General features: G+C 39.5%; 1 pseudogene; it reads right to left on the bottom strand.

Moving 5' to 3' along the window:
• Positions 1-4,882: 4,882 nt before the first annotated feature.
• LOC140681978 (3'-5' RNA helicase YTHDC2-like) lies at positions 4,883-16,837 on the bottom strand (annotated as a pseudogene).
• Positions 16,838-22,604: the final 5,767 nt, after the last annotated feature.

Below are 22,604 nucleotides of genomic sequence, written 5' to 3' on the forward strand. Positions count from 1 at the left end.
AAACCTTCTGTTGATCCTAATCTTCTAGAAGATCTTCTGGGAATTAGACTGACTTCTCCTGTAGCCCACCACTACCAGGAAGATTCCTGAAGCAGCTCTGGTCTTGCTAGTGAGAAAAATCTATTTGGCAAAACTTTTTTCATCACATAATGTGAATTTCTCATTTTCAGATATTCCTAAGTAGAGCTTTGATGCTACATGAACTAGACTCATCATTTCTGTGTTCCATTCTAGTGTTTCCAATATTTTTTTTTTCTTTATTGGCAACTTATTCAGAAAATTTCTATTTATTTCTTTTAAAACTCATTTCAAATAAAAGGTCAGGCTGCAGGGGAGGGTTCTGTCCTCCCAAAGTATCAATTCCACAGGCTGCAGGTCATGCACAAAGATTTTTTGAGGGTATTGCTGTGTGGACAGGACAGAGGCCATTAGCATTGTAACTATTTATTCTTGTTCTGCCAGCCCAAATTGTGCCCAGAAAGCTTCATAGTAAAAGTATTCATTACTGTGATATGAGCAGAATGATCTGCAGAGACAGAAAAAGGCGATCAGGCACTTTACTCTTAATTAGAATGTATTACTGGTGTGTAGTTTATTGCCTACCACATAAGATCTGTTCTTTGTCAGTGATAGTTATGCTAAGCTCCTTAACACAACAGGTATGTATCAAAGCCATGTGCTTTGATTTGGGGAAATCTCCACTTTGGGCCAAGGTGGTAGGCAGGTACCCTCAAAGAATACTTATGCTGTTCTGCATGGACTTGTCATCTGTGAATTATTTTTTTAAAAGAAAACATTCACTGTCAAAATTGACAGATAATTAACAGTTATTGCAATAGGCCAGTCCTGAAGAAGTCTGCTACTGAACTGACAAATGTAAAACTGTCCTTTTCTTGCTACTGTAAATTTTCCTGTAGGTTCAGGAAGTTCCTTTGGTGTTCCCACATCAGCATCCCAAAGAAGTCAACAATCCAGAAAGTGTCACCATGTTTTCATTTTTATATATACTGATAGAAAGTGATTTTAATCTATTAGACTTAAATGCAAGAGTTGAATTTCTGATTTACAATCAGCTCAGTTTTTCCTGCTGCTTTAATAAGACCCTTTATATTAACCTTAAATGGCAATTCAGATCAGTCTTCCCTTCTTCATCTATCACTCATGAAGTCCAGTAAGACTCAGTGCCTCCCTGTTGCTGCTGGCTGGTTACCTAAGCATCTGAAATGTGAAATATGCTGGGGTACACTGCAGTCTCTGCAGCACAGTTTCCTCAGCATCACCTAAGTTAAACGTCAATGTCACTAGTTTCTAAGGTAAAGATATTAGTTATGACTGAAAATCTGAGACGTCATGTAATGAAATTCTGAATAGGAAGTGATGTACTGCATCCAGTGGCAGGGGGCTCAGGAAGAGTAACATTTGTAAGTGGCATTTCATGGCATTGTGCTAAAAAGCGGCAATGAAGAGCATGCAAATGCAGCACTGGGGAGTTCAGTGTAAACCTCTGTAATGCCACACTTTTGTGTTTCCCTTACAAAAATTATCTTCCTCAGAAAGGTGTAATTGATGCATTTCCTTAATAGACAACACAGATCTTAATCCATTCTAAATTAACACTGGAGTGGAAAAACAACTAAGCAACCAGTTTATTAAGCTATGATTCTCAAAACAAGGTTTTTAAAGCAATTTTGCCTGGAAATATAAGCCTTGTCGGTTTTTTAAAACTAAACTCTTCAAATGCTATGCAGTACTTTCTTTCAAGTCCAGCAAGTTTCATTTGACCAGAATCTAACAAAATTTGAGTACTTAAATGTGTGGATAATTTTTTAGAAATTAATAACTGCTACCAGCCAGAAAATACTTTGTGTGAATCACAAAACACTAATAAAGACACAGAGGAAGATACTACCATTTAGCATTATGACCAACCCATTGTTTTGAAAGGGGCAGTTACATTTGTGTGTCAGGCCCCACATGCACTGATTGTTTGGGTTTGAAAGCAAAAACCAGTGAGAGACTTCAAGTCAGAAATACAATTTATTAGAAAAAGGGAAAAGAAACAAAATACATGCAATAATTCAAAAGAGAAACCACTGACAGAGTCAGAATACAACCAGACACCCTTTTGGCCAGGGTGTTGGTAGCAGTCTAAATTGGAATGGCTGCAGTCCTGGAGCAGCAGATGTGGTTCTGTTGGAGCAGTGATCCTGTATAAGGGTGTAGTCTTCCTCTGAAGGTCCAGTTGAAAGACCCAGCTGTTCCTCTTGGGAACCTGTGGAAAGGCTGAATATGATTTCCCAAAACCCCAGATTATATCCAGGTAGGAATGTCTGGCTCCTCCCTCTGGGCAGAGAATCTCACAATGAGATGTTATAGTTCTTATCAGTCAGGCAGTGACATTCAGTAGTCTGTTATCAGTAGATGTCTCTGGGAGGGAGAATTGGTTGTGAAAGAGATAAGGAAAACTGCCCACTTAACAGAAGACAACTGCTGTACAGATTGCAAGTAGAATACATCTTGTCTTGCAATCTGGGACATAGTCTCTGTGATCACTCCCTCTCAGTGGTTTATAGTTGCAGGTTGCTCTTGCCTTGCACTGGCAGATCCTTGGGTTGCTGTGGTTGCCTGCTTTGTCTGCCCAGCCTCTGCACACAGTCATAAGGGTGATCATCCAGCCACAGCAGTAACAAGTACTGAGATAATCCAACTTTCTGTTTTTCAGGCCCACAGCTTGGACATACTGTGCTGTTCCAGCTGTTCCTGGCATGATTCCTAGGGTATGCTGGCTTTTGGAAGATGTCCAAAGGACAGGGCTTCTGGATACCCTTGGCTACCTACATGAATGTGAGGAGATGTGGTCCATAATCCAGATCCTGGTGCACACTTAGGAACAAATAGAGAAAGCTGTGACTTTATTATGGTCTTTAGTCACCTAGACTGCATGACATAGATGGTCTTGCAATGACACACAGGTAAAACTACAGGTGATTAAGTAAGGTACTTCTACTGTCTGATCACACATGTGCACAGTGCTTCCCTATACTAGAATATCTTTTCCACAGGAAATAACTGCAGCAAGCAGTAATGTCATTGGCTGTGTCAGAACTCCTGTTGGGAATCTGTTGTGGTTCCCAGAACATGTGTGCGCACATATGTAGATGCCACAGCGCACCAGAGCCCAGGTTAGCTCTGTTATTCCAGCGTGGTGGGTGCGAAGTGAACTGCCCTGGCTGGGGTGGAGCCACAGGCAGAACTTTAGAGCTATCGAAGCTCTAAACAGAGAAGTGGTGCTCCTAAGCAGCGGGGCACGGACTAGGCAAAGAAGAAGGAGAAGTCTCTCAGGCTGTGAAGTTCCAATACACTTCAACAAGGTCAGAGGGACCAGGACAAGGAATGCCTCTGAGCACCTCTGTGCATGGGATTTTAAATCATAGCAAAGCGGGGTGTACACAAAATGAGAACCAACAGGGAAATACCAGAGGTGGAGTTTTGGGGTAACAACTAATCAGCATAGGGGGAAGAGAGAGGTCTTGGTTGGGGACTGATCTGGGGAATGAATGGCAGGGAATGTTCTAGAACAAGGGACAGGTTTGCCTTGACAGGCAGGGAAGAGTCTGGAACAAGGGGAAGGGACACCTTGAGGGACACCTGGAAGGGAGGGCACAACTTAGGGAGAAACCAACTAGGGGAAAACATTGGGGGATACCAGAACAGACCAACAATCAACTTAATAAAATAAACATAAAACACGAACTGCAACACGTAGAGGTTTCTTTTCCTTCCCATAACCATGTTTTCGTCTGGTTTCTTAACTACTAGGCTCAAGCAAAATACACATTTTCTCAAAAAGCAATTTTAAGCCTTTTTTGTTTTAACAGGCATACAAACTCTAAATTTACAGAAGTGACCACCACAACATGTAGCAATATGGTTTTGTTTTCTTTCTGCTTGCATACAAATTTGGAAAAAAAATGCCATATTTAATTTCACCTGGAAAAAAAACCAAGTGGTGTATTTCTCCTCATTGGATGCAAATATTTTGTGCTCTTCATTTTGCCAAGTGACACTATCCAAAACTGTTTAATTACTGAGAAATGTTGAAAATACATAACATTGAAAGCATCATTTTGAGTTGTAGCCTTCTTTCAGAAGATGAGAACAATGCAATTCCTAATGTTCTTATCCTAAAATACACTGAGCTGGTTCATACTAAGGATGCAGAGTCTTTGAGCATTCCTGGTAAGTTATGATTTCCCTGTGCTATGTCAAAAAGCTTTCTGCTTCACCACAAACATCTTTTGAGTTCTCTGTAGAGGCAGTGCATTCTTCTTACAGTGAAGGAATATGGTGAGAACCTCTGCCTCTGTAACAACAGCCCATGTAGCAATGAGTGGGGCAAAAGTAAAGCAGATACGCATAAAGCTGCAACACATGCAAGTGAAACTGGTTGGCATCTGAGGGTAGTAACACCTGTCCCAGTGACCTGAGCAAAGCTGATGCGCCAGAGGTCACCAGTATGTCTAAAAGTGGGTTGGCTATCTTGTGGGCCACCTAAAAGAGACATGCTTCAAGGGTTTCAGGTTCTGCTGCTCTGCCTGTGCACATTCTGGTAAGGAGAATGGTTTGCTCTGTTATAAATGGGGTCCCATATGTCCAATTTCATAACCCACAAGATAAAATTTAGCACTATTTTTTAATTGAGGTATAAAATAATAATACAATAAAATATAATGAAGTAGTTACGAAGAGTTATTTGGCAGTGGTTCAGATAAAGCATAAGCAAAACCAACCACTGTACAGGGAGGGCTTCCCACCCTGCCTCCTGTACGAAATGCAAAAGAATCCAAGCACAACTTTCATATTGTATGCTAATACATATTTATCAATAGTTCCCGTAAATCTCCTCCCATTTCTGATTCTTGTAATCTACGACGCTATACTGCATAACACATGTGTTGTTAAGGGGTCTTATTGGCTCTTTGGTGGTCTTTCCAGAGGAAGGCTCGCCGTCTTCCTCACTGTCCTCTGAATGACCTGGCAGGTTGCGTATTCACATTGAGCTTGATGTTATATAAGTAAGCATTATGTTCCAATTGAGCCTTATTATTTCATACATAAGATCACTATTTTAGGTTCCCTATCTGGAATGGTCCCAATTTTATTAATATGCAAGGTCGATCCTGCTCTGGGAGTTGTCTTTTCATTTCAGCTGATGCCAGTTTTGGTTTGGAAGTCAGTTCCTAACTTCTTGCATTCCCAGGGCTGAATCCAACTCCTGCATCCTGCTTCCCACATGGTTTCTTGAAGAAACTCATCTGCTTCATAACACTAATCACATGTACTTTTCCAATTATTTTCCCAAATTATTGATATAATTACAACTTATTCAGCATGAATCACATCCATTTATCACAGCTCCCAGGCACAACTGGCTTCTAACCAGGGGTTTTCCTGAGAATTGCCCCATAGTTACTATGTCTAATTCAGTGCTTTTCCTCCTTCTTTGCTCCCTGGCCCCTAAATAGAGATCAGAGTTTTAAGTCAGTTCTTGTGTACTTCTTTTCTCCTGTGGGGACGCTCCATGCCTCCCTTCCTCCTGACTTACTAGAACTCTGAAAGTCCGTGTGCATAAAATTCCCCATACAAAGCAAGGCCAAGGGATCTTGCCTTTCTCTAGTGATGTAGTGAATTCTCTGTCATTTGAAAGCCCTAAATCAGAATTAGCATCTCTTCAAAGAGGCCCCTTGCTGAAAGGAAGATTTTGAGGCAGGAATTACAGCTTCTCAATGACATAAAGACTTCTTTTTTAAAGAGGTTTTGAAATTTATCCTTCTAAAATCTGACAGCAACTTTCTTTCAACAACTTCAGCTTCAAGTGCTCCTTTTTTGATCTGATTTTGGTTATCCTCTCAAAGAAAGAAGAACACAATATGCCAATGTGACTGTTCTCTCAGCTATGGCTCGTGCTATGGCCTGATGGAGCACCATGCAGGCAGGACAGGAGGCCAGAAGGAGCAGAAGGGCCCTTATGCAGTCACTGTCACCTGCAGCTTGCTGTCCCTTGCAGCCATTATCTTTTGTCTGCCAGTCTCTTCAGAATCTGCTGATGTGTGGAAAGGGACAAAACTGCCAAGCTCAGATATAAAACATCATACTGCCCAGAAAGTTCTTGAAACAGACCCAACAGCATCTGGATTGCTGAGGCTTTCCTGGTCCCTTTTGTGAGAGACAGGACACCCACATCAATATGGAGGAAGAGGGATGAGCACTCTCAATGTTGACTTAGGTGACTAATTATTCTCTTTCTTTTTGCTGACAAGTAAAAGAATAGAAAGGTGCGGGTGGTAGGTGATGAAACACTGCAACTTGGATGTTGAATACACGGATTCAGGCGACAGACAACTCTGTGCCAAAGGGGATTGAAGCCGTTTAATTATTGATGAGCTTGTGAAGTAAAGGTTAAATCACAGAGTACCTAGTTCGAGAGACCGAAATGGACCATGACATTCTTGGAGAAAATTCTCGGCTACTCAAATGTTACAAAAACCTTTTTGCCTTAGCGCTCTCTCTTGTCCCCCTTTTCGTCCCAGCTAGCTCTGTGGGGGGGGGGGGAGCGCTGGCAACTTCCGTGTTTTCCGGCGAACCCTCGCGGGTAACTGCCGGTGCTGCGTGGGTTTGGGAGCTAGGCGAGTCCCGAGGCGAGTAAAAGGAGAGAGACTTTTTCCCCCGCGGGCGATATCTCAGTTTATTATGGCTTGGTTGGGAAGGAAAAAACCGAGAAGCTGCTGCGTGCTCAGTTCGAGTTTGTCCGTGCCGCCTGGCCGATTCAGGGGCGGGGCGGCGCGCTCCGGTGCTGGCCGCGATCCAAGAGACGCTGTGTGCAGAGCCGCGGCGCTGCTGCCGGCACGTGCAGGAGCCGCGGCGACCGCGGCAGCGGCGGCGGCTGCGGTTCGGCTGTGGCAGCGATCGCGGGGCAGTCCGGGGCGGCCGCGATCGCCCGAGGCAGCGGCGGTTGCGGCAGGGGCCGGGAGAGAGAGAGAGCCGCGGCAGCACGCAGGGATCCGGCGGGAGAAGAGGCGGCGGGCCGGGCAGCAGCAGCGAACAGGGGCCGGGCGGGAGAAAAAGCACCGGGGCGTCCCCAACCGGCTCTATAAGTACGGGATAGGGGAAACCCGAGGCGGCCAATGAGATAACGCCACGGGGGGACTTGGGGATAGTGGGGTGCAGGGGTCCAATGGGAGATGGACAGATGGAAGGGTGCCCGGTCGTCTCTCGACCCCGCTGCGTGGCTGACAGATGGTCTGAGAGACGTAAACAAAGTGACTAAGCACTTCCTCGGGAAGGCAGACCGCGGGGGGAAATGGGAGAACCCGGGGGGTCACTTACAGAGTGCGGGGGGATACATGGAATGACCTTATACATAATAGAACATATAATAACACAATTCCACACCTTTTCACATCTTTTTACAATTCCTCTACATGAAGCAAACCCAGGAGTAATTTCTTACTTACTTCAGGGTCCAGTTTGAGATGGAGCCATTCATCCAGCTTCAGCAGTGCCAGATCAGCGATGTCTTGTCCTCCATCTCACTGTCGCTGCTATCATTAGATACCCCTCCCCCTGAATTAAAGACAAAAGGTACATTAGCATTTCCATATTTTTTCTACTATTATTTCTACACAAAAACCCGCATACTACGGTATTACCAGCAATAATGTTTTTCCTTCTAAAATTGACTTGTAAAACTACCTCTTCTTTTCTGCAAATACACTGCAAAGTCTTTGCTCCAGATAGCAGCAATCAAGCCAGACCTGCTGAAGGTCCTGCTGTGTAAAAACCTGTATTGATATGATGTGACCCAACTCATGTACCTTCACCAGTATCCACAGGCCACTACACAACTTTTGCCTAAAGCTGTTTGCAAAATCACACATGCCTCTATTTCCTAGTAAAACAGCAGATCTAAAGACCTAGTAAGAAAAAAAAAAATCTATACATATAGCTATTAATTAGGATTCTTTATTTTTCTTAAGTGCAATTCAATCAGCATGAGCACTACTCTAAGGTTCGCAGTTTAAAAGCAAGACAGGAAAGCTCTAGAAATAAGTTGGACTTTTAGTTTGATTCAAACTATGACAACTAGAAGCAGTTATTTTTGCTTCCATTCCAAGAGGACTCAATTTAAATCAGAAAAAAGAAGGAAATTTCTATATATTCTCTATTACTCACAGTTAATAGTACAGTTAACTGAAATTAAAAATTATCAGTAGAACATGTCTTGAAAATGTATGTGTTAGCTAGAAGCAACATGACTTGTTTGCCATATTGATTGTTTCTAAATTATTCTGTTTGAATAATCTGGTTCAATGTATCAAGTAAAGTAGTCTGTAGAAAAAGAACATGCATACTACACTTCTCAGTACCAGTACTACAGTTCTCATTAGACATTGTGGCTGTATTCTTTCCTTACAAACTATACTACAGTTTCTGAGACCCTACAACTGTGTAATTTATGGACTTGAATATGTAAGGAATCCCAAAATGGAGAGATTTATTACAGAACCAACAAACTCTTCCTGAATAGCTGCAGGAATTATAACAGCACTATTTTCAGAATCAGCCAATACATGTATTAAATATTACTGAAAAATAAGTTTTCCATGTCACACGCTGATGTATAGCAACGGAAACATCCCAAATCCAGACTCCAGTGTACCTCGAAAGGATGAAGATGCCTGCAAGGCATTACTTGGCAGTCTGGCTGGTCCACAGAAGAGGGCCACCGTGACAGGTGTCACAACAGAGCAGCACCTGATGTTTGCTGTCTTGTGAGCTCTCGTCATTTCATCATATATAAGCCAGTCTGTAGGGAGAGCCTGGATGGCTGCAGCTTGTCCATTTGCTGGGGCAATCTGTGCAAGAGCAGGTAAAACCAGGCTATTAAACCCTCTACCTGTAATTAATGTAAATTTGAACGTATTTCTCATTTTATCCGGAGACACTGTGGATGCCTCAACCTGGCAGTGCTCAAGGCCAGGCTGGGTGGGGCTCTGAGCAAACTGGACTAGTGGAAGGTGTCCCTGCCCGTGGCAGGGGTTGGAATGAGATAAGCTTTAAGGTCCCTTACAACCCAAACCATTCTATGATTCTGTATTTTGAGAACTAAATACACGTACAATTATATACACATAAAAATATACATGCACATAAAAAAGCGTGAGAGAATTCAACCAGATTCATAAATTATCCTACCATGATAAAACAAAATACTTTGCTTTAAAAAGAAATGTTAAAAAAAAGTTTCAGAGAAAAACTTGCTTTTAAGAATAGGGATCATTATATCTTTAAAATTTTATAGCAGGGCAGTTTTTTGTCATTTTGCCTTGTTCCATCTAGAGAAAAGACTAATTGAAACGATGGAAAAATCAATCAACTCCAATTCTATCAGCTGGGTAGAACAGTATTTTCTAAAGCTCTACTGTTAAATGCCTATACTGCTTTTAAAGTACTGACAAATAGAAAAGACATTTCTAAAACACGTGACAGATTTTAGTGCCCTTTTTTTTGAACTATGAATTCAAAGTGTCTTTACCTTTTTATACTGAGACTGACCAAGAACAGAGGTAGGATGAAATTGCACTTTCTTCTCCTTTGATTCCATCAACACCAGGCTGTCTCTGTCTACATGCACAAGATTGGGATACATCCCGGCCACTAAGGCACCTTTAATTACAGCCCAGTTCTCAGAGTTAGTATTGACATCTCTAATATCAGCTCCTCCTCTGGCTCTCACAAAACCTGACAAATGAAAGAGACAAAACAGTGCCATGTTAGCTTGTGTTTGGTTCTCAAAAGGAGTCAGAAACTAAAGGTGAAATAAATGACTTCTTTGTTGCATTTTTCACCACTGCCAACCTTAACAGCACCAAGAAGAAACCATTACACTGAAATCCTTTCTGATAAGGGGTTTCATACTAACACAGAATACCACTATTTTCTACAATATAAAGACATTTCCTATGGGAATAATTCATTAAAACATGAAATGCAGTGGCATGTGGAGATGAGGGTGCTTTCAGTTAAATCAGCCACAATTCCTCATCTACACCATACCCTGCATGAATGTGTGCGTGAAGGTGTATTTCAAATTAAGGAAAATTACACCAGTGAACATGATTTTTGTTACAATTTCTATATGCTTGACTTTAAAACAATGTTAAAATTGTTTCCAACTTCTCTACCTGAGGCTCTAAGCTGGCCAAGCACCTGTGTTCTCATTCCTGCAATGGTTTCCATTGTGGCTTGGGATAGGAAGTTCTTTTCACAGAAGGCTCTCTCCCAGCCGTCACTGCGTGCCTTCTGCCATGCCTGAAAATGTTTTTACATTTGCCTATTAATTTGAAGGACTTAAACTAAAAAACTGCATTTTTAAAAAATATTACATTTATGTCAATAAAATGAATGCAAAACCCACTCTAAAAGTTAATGTATCAAACCAGATTATTTTTTCTGTTCAACAATTAGATTCTCTTTATGTGTTCACTACAGTGATGATTATGTCAAGTTAAAACAATAAATAAAGATCATTACATTAAGATCATGATTCAAAGTTCAGTGTAGTAGGATGCAAAGAGGCACATTGTTGGAACATTCAAAATTTTATAATGTTTGAAACAAAACATACCACAAAAACGGTTCCCTCTTCTGTGGACCAGCCAGACTGCCAAGTAATGCCTTACACAGGAAAGGCACTAGGCAAAAAGAAAGTCTTCTCTGAGCACTTAATCACAGTCCGCCACTCTACATCCAACTGGTGCATCTGCATTTTGCTTGAATGTGCTGTGATTAGTACTCTCTGAAATGAAAGACTACCTGGAAAGCCCTGAGCAGGGCCATGTGGTCACTGAACGTTCCGGCAGCAAAACGCTTCCTGCACAGCACGGCTGCACGCTTTTGGGAGGCCAGCGTGGGCAGCACAAAAGGGTCTTGGCAGGCAAGAGCACAGGCAATGGTCAGAACAGGATCCAGGCACTTCAGAACTACAGCATACAACACCATTTTACCGAGGTGTGGCTCTACAGGTAATTCAGTGAGGTGATAACCAAGCTCAGTGAGATCTTCCCAAGGGTCCATGGCATCTATGGTCTGTTCATAAACAAACAAACAAACAAATAAAGGAGAGGGGGATGGGTACAGTGGACAAAATCAATTTACAGTGAAAGCAGAAAGGATGTGAATAATGGACATTAACTAGACTTGTTTCCAAACACTACAGAAGCAAGTCAAACTATTAACTGAGACAAGACTTTGAAGCACTCTCTTCCCTTGACATGGAAAAACACATCCCTACACACAAAATGAAAACAGACAATAAACAAAACTTCAAAACATCCTTAAGTAATTAAAAACAGCTTCAGTACAAACTGAAGTCAGTAAACTGCTACACCACAAATTTGGGATCAAACACAATTACAATCTAAACCTATTCCTTTTCTGACCTTAAGCATATGCACAGCATTTCTCACAGTTACAGCAGGCGGAGGATCAGGAGCTTTCATAAGAAAGTCTACAATTGGACAATTAACTGGAGCCAGAAGTTTTGTGTACAAACAGATCTCCTGCAAGGTAAAAGGCAGAACAAAAAAAGATTACCAAGATTTGGAAGCAGCCGCCAAACACATGATTTGTTGCAATTAATAGTATGGTTTGAGGACATTGTATTTTTTAAAGTTATAGTTTCTAACTGAACATGCACCTGAAGCGGCATCCTTAGAAGTTCTGGAGATTGAAATTCCAACATATTCTGAAATCGGAGCCTGCTGAAGAGACGAAAGCAGACTCCAGGCTGACAGCGCCCAGCCCTTGAAAATAAAATATGGAATGTTGTGAAAATGAGGATTTCTTTCTAAAAACAAAACCAAAAGCCAACAAAGACACAGAAACTCAGAATGGAAAAGAAGAGGCAGTACTATGAAGAAAGCGTTGTTAAGTCACACGCAAAGTGAGAGTTTTCTAATCATGAATTATTTTTGAGAGTGTGTCAATTTTTTACTGTAATTTTAAGCCAACACTGAGAAATCTGGAGGAAAGAAAAACAAGGCTTATCTAATGTAAAGTGCTGTGGGTTTTTTGCTAACCTAAGACCAGTTCAAATCTCAATCATCCTTTGTTGTAAGGAACCAGTTGCAAACTTTATTGTTTCCCCTCACATCCCCTAAACAGAAGTGATGCTTGGAGTAAAAGGTAGAATAAAGATGAAGTAACTTGTGAGTGAATGAGAGACAGCAAATTCTCTCAGTCATATACATCTATGTGCATACGTGCAGCTTAATGCCAATATGATTGATTAAACAAGCATTTGTTGCTACATAAACTTCTGAGCCCTCACCCACAGTGCTGAGAAGAATATAATCATGGCCTGTTAAGTCATGGATAGCTTGGAGAAAGTGAAATAGGCAGTCCTCTGCCGACAGACATGATGTGAAAACACCCCACTGGACATTGTGACTGCTGGTGCTACATGGGAGAAAGAGGAAGGAGAACAAATTAATGGGGGGAAAACAACCCAGACCTTTGGGAAATGCCTGAGCGTCACTTTTCTACAGCTTGGGAGATTATTCCAAGGAAATACATGCTGACGCCTACTCACCTGCAGAGAACGAGTGTTGGCCACTATGCAACACAACACTGGACTAGGCCAGAAACAGCTACTATGTTGTGTGCTTTATTCTAAACATAAAGGACTGTGGATATCTGCAAAATGGAAACCGCTATGAGGCATTTATTACCTGCCTTTTCTCTGGATAGCACTGGCTTTTGAAATCCACCCCATTTTTACCATTGTAACACGACTCAGTGCATCAAAAGACTTCTAGAAAAACACAGAAAGGAATGCAAACTGAAAACTCAACAGGGTACATGAAATACAAGTTACTAGTTATTTAGATTACCAACAGAAGTTTTCTAAAAAGTATGAAATAGTAATATATACAGCAGGTTCTGACACAAAGGTACCTTCTCAATTTCGAGTGAATTAATGAGGGTATCTCTTTTCTAGTATCTTAATGCTCCACAATTTTTGAAATTCAAGATTTTCAAGGTTTTTTAGACAGATAGCTTACAGTACTTGTCTTAAAACAAATGCATGTTGAAACTTTTCAGCAAGGACTGTTGCCTGACAGGCACTAGCTCTCAGCTAGTAAAGCTTTTTTTCACTTTACTGTAAAGTCATAAATAATAAAAAAAAAGTTCTCCAAAATTTATGCACTGTGTGTTTTAGAATCACACTAGGAAAATTTATGGCAGTCCTACCTCTTTCACCTTGCCTGAGTCAATGACAAACACCACATCACTGACTGTTATGCTGGTTTCTGCAATATTAGTAGAAAGAATCTGCAAAGAAAAAAACCAAAACCACCAAAACTATAATAACTGTAAAAGCAATGGCAAAATAGGTCATTGTGGCATTGGAAAAAGTCCTCTAATACTTGCAATTTTGCGAATGCCAAAAGGTGGACTTTCAAGCACTTTCTTCTGGTACAAAGTCTGCATACTTGAATGAAGCACGAAAACTTGGTATCTAACGCAAGACAAAAGGAACATTTTAAGGATCCTTAAAAGAAGCAATGAAAAGCCACAGTAACTAAAGGTTTTACCTGTGAGCATTATCAGTGAATCTCTTATCATCCAAAACAATGCGGTCTCTCAGGCTCACTATCTCATCATACCCAGGAAGAAATATTAAAATTGCTCCTAAAAAAGGAAGTGGGTTTGCAAAGTTAAACAGAAAATTCAAATACATGTCGAATAGCACTCAGAAGGTTTTAACGTTTGTGGATTGCTGAAAAAAGAGCATGATTCATTAGAAGCCAAATCCACAACCACTGGTTAGGTATTTACCTACCTGCATCAGAACTATGACAGATGCTGTGAAGTAAGTGCATTATCAGATCCAGATCCACTTTTTCATCATCAAAACTGTGATGATAAGCTGTCAGTAGCTCTCTGTCCTCTGCACTAAGGTCACTAGCACTTTTTTGGACCAGGGAACTTTCATCCATGTTTCCAAATCCGAATGAAGCGCTGTAACAGGAAAATACACCAGAATCAAGGCTGCCCCTTCGGGTTTGCATTGAGCCATCCACTCAAAGTTAGTTCAAGACCAATATGACTATTGGTCTTGAATTCTGATGTTTAAGTGTAGCAGAAGGGAATCACCATACTATTACTGTTTACTGATTTCAATGTTAACCCAGTGAAGGATGCCACTTTATTTATTAATGTTAACTTTAGTTTTCTTCAACTTCATTGAAACACAACCATAAGCAAAGGAAAGTATAAAGATACTTCTCGTTCATCTGTTCAAGTAAAAATACTTAAGAGATACGTGTTCTCCAAAAATTTCCCACTAGCAGAAACTACACTAAGAGAAATTATAGTAGAGATAAGCTTTACAAAACACTACCTCAAGTACGATAACTGTAAGTTAATCAGAAAATCATTCTTGAATGGCCTAGTGTACACATTACTTATGTAAATTTTCTTTAATATGCCTATTGCATATAAAAAGAATAAATAAAAACACATGACAGATTTGTTTCCAACGTAAGCATGTGAAAAGTATAGAATTAGCAAATTGTGCAAACATAAACAATATGATACTGAGTACAAACTTTTTTGCTGTTTATTTTTTTTAAATATTCCTATTCTTAAAAAGAAGTCTTGCCATTAAGTCCAGATTTTAGACCATGAAAAACTAAAACCTGTTCTGATTAAAAGAACACAAACCTCAGATTTCCCATCACAACTCTTTGTATATCATATACAACTGATTCTGCAAAACAGTTACAACTGACCTGTAGGATTCCAACAGATGAACAACCTCCGTCTGTCCAAAGTGCCTAGCCCAGTCCACAGCCATCCTGAAATAGTTGCACAAGTATTTTTATTAGACTTTTCACTTCAAAAGATGAATATGAAGAGCGCATCAGGAGAGGCACTTGACACCAGACTTTTGTACCCATTTCTGTACTGACATCCGTACTGTTATTGCTGGATCTGCAACTTCCCATTTGAAAGTGCATGAATAGGTGTTAACAGCTATCTGACTTTTAGGTGACTACAGTTCTTTACCACAAAAGAATGTCCGTTTTACACAGGAGCAAACATGCACAAGGAAGTGAGGAGGAAGAAAGTGCCATTCCTGTAAAAAGTCCACAACAAGGTGCAGAGATCAGACCTGCCTGTTTGCAGTATCCTTGAAGTCATCTCAAAAGGTCACACCCCAGGCATAACATTTGGCTATTTCATGTCTTTCAGACGCTGTCCTCCTCACGATGCAGTTCACTGTTTTATCTTTAAACTGCATTCCTTCCCAAGTTTTTTCAAATGTTAGTACCAAATATCAGACCCCTGGAATCCTAATTCTTATCATTCCATACAACAATTATTTACTGTACTTCCCTGTTTATATGAAGACATAATTCATGACCACAAAACCTGAGTTTCTACAGATTCACAAATATTTTTACATGCTACAATATATTTAGAAACATAACAGAAAGATCTTCTGATATGGGTAACTCCATGAAAATAGGAATTGCCAAATATTTTGGTCCAATTCAGTAGATTACAGTTGTTCTGCTAACCAGTATCTTAAATAAGACCTACTGAAACAAAGTTTATAGCTCATAATCAAGACCATGTAATTAAGAATTCAATTTAGAATTTACAGAAAACAATGTGATTATCAGGAGTTAGAAATTGTTGAGGCTGTCAAAATCTATAGTTCTTACAGCAGTGTGATAAGTTAGCAAATTAATTTAGATGTTAAACAATTTTCTTTCTCTCTCCTATACTGACATATAAATCTATCTTTTGGTTTCTCTGTTTTTACCAGCCATTAGATGATTTGCAGTGGATACTTGCTCCCATGCTGATCAACTGTTCTACTTGACTCAAAAAGCCTCTCCCTGAAGAAATCATCAGAGCAGTCACTGTGCCTATAATGAACTGAGAAGTAAAAGAAAAAAAAAAATCCAGCAAACCCAAGAGAAATGTTATTTTTTCATCTAAATATAGTACAAATATTGCTTTCAAATTCCAGCCCAAAGAGAATTTGTTTCCTCACTTTATCTCTGAAGTTAGTTCATATGAATTCTACACTGTTTTAGAAACACGCTTCTGTCAATACTTCAAAACAACAACTAACTAAACAACCCATTATTTCTGCTAGCCCTATCATTTTTTCAGTCGGCATCAGAATGCAAAGGTAACACCATTTGAAACTGGAGATAAAAGTAGCCATAAAAATCTAAGTAAATTTGAGGTTGCTTTTTTTTATGTAATAACACATGAAACTTACCACTGACATTTTCAGTTAAAATAAGATTTAACAGCTGAGCAAACAAATCAATATCTTTATGCAACCAGATGTCAGAAAGACAGGAATCCATTTCTTTTACTATCCACGGTTCAAGGCAATTCACATCTTTTTCAGTCTGAAGATAAAAAACAATATTGAAAGCTTAATCTCTTCCAAGAGCTGTCTTTATTCTCATACATTACCCACAAAGAATTGGAATGGTTATTTTTCCCAGCAGCAACAGAAACCCAAATATATCAGTGTAGATATACCTAACTCAGGTATCAGTTAATGCATTGATTTTGTCATATGCAAGTACGAACACAATGGCAGTCGAGCCATTTGATCTGAGGAAAAGCTGTGCGCAACCACCCTGTCTGAAGAGCACACTTCAGCTAGAGCAGTTCATCCTAATCAAGTAATCTTTAAAATACGTTACTGTCCTGAGAGACTCAACAGAACTGTAGAAAACAGATTTTAAATGGCTAGAATACAACACAAATATAAACATCTCTTCCGACAAAAGAAAAAGCTTACCAGTTGATTAAATACTGTGTCACCACCATCATCCAACCATTTGTACTCCTCATTTGTCCTTGGAACTGATTTTTGTCTCCGAGATGTCCCTTTGTTAGTGTTATCTTGAGCTGAACACCACTCAGCAAGAGTGTTCTTCTGTTTCTCTTCTAGAATGCAAAGTATTCCCCAAGAAAGTTTTAGAGTCATATTTATTATCCATTGTTTTCTACTAAAAAAGTTAGTTACAGCAGGTTTTACCAAGTTTTACCTATTCAACCTCTTTTATTCAGTCCAGAATGCTACTACCAGTCCAACATAAATGACATATTTAAGGGTATCCAAAGGGCACCACTGCAAACAAGGGCTATAAAAACAAGGTAAAACCCAACACTTTGGTGTTTAACCCCCCAAAACCTCCGTCATTCCAAACTACTGCATTCAAAGTATCTTCCTTAAGTAATCACCTTCCACACAATCTCAGACCAGATCTTTTTCCACAAATGGAATTCTGAAGACGAGTGATACAGTCCCTGCATGTAACAACTTACTTTTCTACACAAGTGGAAGAAACCTTAGAAAACACCAGGGTCCTAACTGAACTTTTCTGACTCCAGTGATCAGAGGTGAGCACTGTGATCAATATCCAGTTAGGACTGTATGTTATAACTTTGGGGTTTGCATTTTTTTTTTAATTTTTCTTTAAATAATCACTGGGATCATTACTTTCAGTTGCCAAGAAAACTTCTGAAGCAGTATCTACTTAATCAACTTAAACCCAATGATGTTTAGCTCAAGAGTGTTAACACTTAAAAAAATACATCCATGCCTGAAGAAAGCAGTGAAAAATGTTACTGAAGGGAAATTAGTGCAAGATGTACAAAATCATGCCTGCTTTAATAGCTGCACTTTAATTTGCACCCAAAGGTACAGAGCATCCTATGCTTCTTTAGTATTCATGTGGGCAGAGCCCCCAGTTATATATAATTCTACAGCATAACAATTAGAAAAAAGATGACATTTATCAACTGAGTGAAAAAAGAATGCAACCACTGAATCAAAGTGATTTTTTTTCTTTAATTGCATAAACTATTTCAAAAATGTAAATATTGAGAGCTTAAAGACACTTGCTGTCATCTAACCACATCTCATTTAATCTCCTGACTCTGGAATTTTAATAGAAAATAATCCTGTTAACTGTTTGTTCAATCAATGATTCTCATTGCCAACCCTTACAATTAACAAATCCACTGACCTTGCTGCTTCTTTTCTTTGTACTTCACCATCTCTTTGTTTGCATACCCAGTGCTTCATAAAATGTCCTCCAGAAACATCTCTTTAACTTGAAAAGGTCTCCCTTGGACTAAAATAGAAAAAATCCAGAAAAGATTCTATATTCACTAGCTTCACTTACAGAATTAATTCTTTTAAAAAACTACCTTCACTGGAGTTTATTTTTCTCAAAACTGTACAAAACAAAACATTTCCAAAGTCAAATGCCACCTTGTTTCTCCTCAACCTCTTCAATTTTATGAAGTGTTATAGCAGGAGATGTTCATAAGATTGCAGTTATTAACCTCAATTTTTTTTAAATGAGGAAAAGAAAACAGCCGTGTTTGTTTAGGGTTACAAACAAGAACCTGCCATGTAAGTCTGCCATCTGGATTAAAAATGTAATTAATTAATAAGCAATTAATACAGCTTTTTGCAAAGTTCCATACAGAGACAGTACATCTTTATACTGAACTACTTTCTTTTCCTGAGAAGCATGTAAGAAGGCAGCCTTATCTCCATATCCTCAACTAATTCAGCAAAGCTGAGCTTTCTTTACTGAATATTTCTTGACAGATGAGACATCCCAGTGGCCTTTACCTTCTGATGATTTATCCTGATTTCTTTTTCAACATGACTATTTTCCAGACCTTATCTGTGGACATTACAGGATGCTTTTTGCATGAAGATTAAAATCTCTACACTTTGATTTCTTGTTCCTTAACCTGACTCAGGAACACTCAGGATTTTCCTTCAGAAAGAACAATCCACAATTCACATACTTTTAGAAGCTGTCACAGAGGAAGCCTTCCAACACTGATCACAAACTCTGTGTACTACAGCGATCCGCAGCTACAAAATGTGGTTTCTGTGGTCAGGATTTTGTCAGCCATATTGCTGAAGGAGACTCAAACCTTGTATATTACATTAACAGACAAAGCTGCTTCTTTTAATTCTTAAATTAACCAAAAAAAAAAAAAAAAAAAAAAAAAGGGAAAAGAACATCTTTTGAATTGTTATTGGCCTGTTACATAACCAGCACAAACACTGTGGTAAACTGGAGAGATTGGGAAAGATTGCCATCAGATTTTCCAACACAAATTGACCGATCCGAAAGAACAGGAAGCTGCAAAAAGAGTAAACTGGAAAGTCATACAACAATCACAACCGAGGCACTCCCTTGCAAAAAAAATTCAGAGAACATGAAATCACGTGTAATTTCCAGATTCCTGTCTCCAACAAGCTGCAAACCTTATTCAACTGGACAGAAATTCAAAACGGAGAACTAAACACTTCCATCTGCAAAAAAAGAAAGGAAAAAAAGGTTTCCTCCTCACAAACATTTGCTAAAATAAACCAGTAAGCAATCCCATTTCCTAAAACCGTTGAGATTTTTTTTAAAAAGGCTGACATGCAGAGAGTCTACCTGATTGTCAAATAAAGCATTTCTCTTAAAAGCTACTTTTCAAAACACATTAAAGTTGGACATTACTGTTGAAAAAGTAAGAGGATTGCAAGGTGCCAGAGGAGGTCACCCATGCAGAAAACCTGCAAGCCAGGAGGGTGGGGCAAAAACTGCAAACCCACAAAAACCCCCCATCTCCCACGCATTTACATTTTGCCTTTACTAAAGATCAGTCAAATGAAATTAAACCAGCAAAAAATGGTAACTTTTCTTTGCATTTGAATGTAGTCTAACTGCAGGTAACTGAGTCTGAACACAAAATAAGCGAAACTGGATGTCTTTTCTGAATATTTACCTAGATGAACAACTAATTTTCTTTAAGTCAGAGAATCATGTGATTCTTTTTTCATGTGAAACCCAATCTGTCTAAGCCTGTATTTCTGAACTGAACTGGTACAGTTATCTGTGTTTTATCCAGTAACCAGTAACAACCTTCACAAAGCCTGAAGAGTAAGATCCTACTGGAATGCATTGATACATATCACACTCATGTAGCTCCTAAGTCCTGTATCAGCATGAAGACAGAACTTCAATAACCTCTTCCTACTTCTTCAATTAAGAGTGGAGGGGGGCAGGATGTATCTGCATTTACAGAACTCCCAGTGACTAAAACACTTCACTCTGAATGAGGTGCAAATAGTCAAGAAACAAGAAACCTGCATACAGAAAGTACAAGGATTCCTGTAATTCTCAGTGTATTAATCATGCCTTTACTCAGAATAATTTGCTACAGTTTAGTAAGATCTGTTGAGTCTCAGGGCAGGTATACTCAGACTTAAGAGTTAAGATCAAGACTTACTATGTATTACTGGGCAGCTTCCAAAATACCTAATAAAGAGATTTGCGTCTAGAGCAGCACTAGAGAGAATTAGTTTTAAATTATTCTGTTTTTTCAGCACATCTTTCAGTTTTATTAGCAAGAAGTCGCTGAACCTGTCCCTCTCATGTACTTCATCCTGTAACAAAAGGGGAAAAAAAGATGAAAAACCATCACAGATTCAGGATCACAACTTCTGACAAAAACAAACTTCTCTAAAAAAAAATACATGTTTTGGTGGCACATTACAGAGGCCTTAAAATGTTTGAGTCTAGTTTAACTAATAGGGTTCTTTTAAAAAACTATCCATAAAGAAACTAAAACACCTCAAGAAGTTTTTATCAGCGCTGAGTGCGTTGCAATGCTGAAGCCATAAACACTTTAACTTTAGAGGCTAAAGTGAATATCTGAAACCTCTCTGATTGTGTATTTGAGGCCAAATTACAAGAAAACACCTCAAACTACAAATCTTATTTTAATAAATTCTCACTTCACCATTGATAAGCATTTAAAGAAATGTATGCCACCACATAATCAGAAAAACAGACAAATTGGTTAAAGTCACACACAAAGCCTGTAAGTTAAGGCACATAACTGATTAATCGTCTTTTTCATTCTTCTGTTTTGATCTATATTATGAATGAAGGAAACAAGGACTCAAAATACAAAGTTTGTAGGCTGACATCAAGAATGTATAGATCATTCTCATGCTTTTTCAACTTTGATAAACAGGCAGGCACCTAAACTTACCTTTTAATCTTCAGTACTTAAATCTTGCCAAAAACATTCCAGTTCCCCTTATTCAATTCCACAATAGGAATATTGACATAATCACAAATGAACAATCTGAATAATTTCCTAGCAATTAGACTCCACATTATCTTGAAAACTCTGGCCAAACAAATGGACTGAAAACCTGTATTGCTAAAACAAATGGTAAGAGAAATTCTGACACAATCACATTGAACCACATCGATGTAAGCCTCCCTAAGAATTTTCTCCTTACCATGGAAGTTCAGAAAAATTTACACTTCTGTCCTTCTCCACTCCTCCTGATTCCACACTTAATCATTGGCATGAAAATAAGATATTTTTACAGGAAAAACACAAACACACAGAAAAACACCAAACTGCACAAGACATGCATTCTACTCTGAGGACTCAGAAAGTCTTTAAAGTTGATTCAGATTCTACCAAACAAAAACACCTAAAGTGTTCAGCAAATTTAAATAAAACAAATGAGGACCTCATTTTCCAAAGCAATACATATTGCTCCACCCCACATGAAAGACCACAGGATGCTCACCACAATAACATGGGTCATAGTGGAGAGGGCGCTGTCTCCTGCCATCAGCGTGCCAAGAAGCAAGTCATTAGTGCAGAATGTTACCAGTGTCTTTGGAGAAACCCTATGGATCACATCACAGAGACAACTCAGGGGGTTGCACCTTTTAAAGCTTTCCATGGATCAAAAATTAAAGCAGCTGCTGACCAGAAGAGAAATTACAGTTCTCTCCTCAAAAGATTCATGCACACCACTTGTTTTTAAACTATGCCTTTTCACAGACATTTCCTAACAATTTGTAGTGCTTGCGCCCCAAAACTCTGGACGACGGATTCATTGAAAGAATAAGATTCAATTTTTAATAAATAAGGAAGTAAAAGAGAACCGTGAAGAAACTCTGCATGTCATTCAATTTACTAGAAAATTCCATGTGGAAAACTAGGTTCCAATTCCTCAGCCTGTGCTTGGATATAGCCTTTGTATTTGTCTACACGTGGTGGGATGAGCCTGTCTGGACGCCAGGTGCCTACCCAAGCCACTCTATCTGTCCTCTCCATGGGCAGGGGAGAGGAAACACAACAAAAAGACTCCCAGGCTCCAGAGAAAGACAAGGAGAACGTGGGTCTCTCCCACGGGAACATGGGTCCTCCACGAGCTTCTCCAATATGGGTCCTTCCCATGGGCTGCAGTTCTCCAGGAACTGCTGCAGCACAGGTCCCTTTCCACAGGGTGCAGTGCTTGAGGAACAGCTTGCTCCAGTGTGGGACCGCACAGGGTCACAATCCTGACAGCAAACCTGCTTCTGTGTGGCTCCCTCCCCAGGGCCACAGGTTCTGCCAGGAGCCTGTTTCAGCACAGACTTCCCAGAGGATGACAGCCTCCT

Source organism: Taeniopygia guttata, chromosome Z (assembly GCF_048771995.1).
Source record: "Taeniopygia guttata chromosome Z, bTaeGut7.mat, whole genome shotgun sequence".
NCBI lineage: Eukaryota > Metazoa > Chordata > Aves > Passeriformes > Estrildidae > Taeniopygia > Taeniopygia guttata.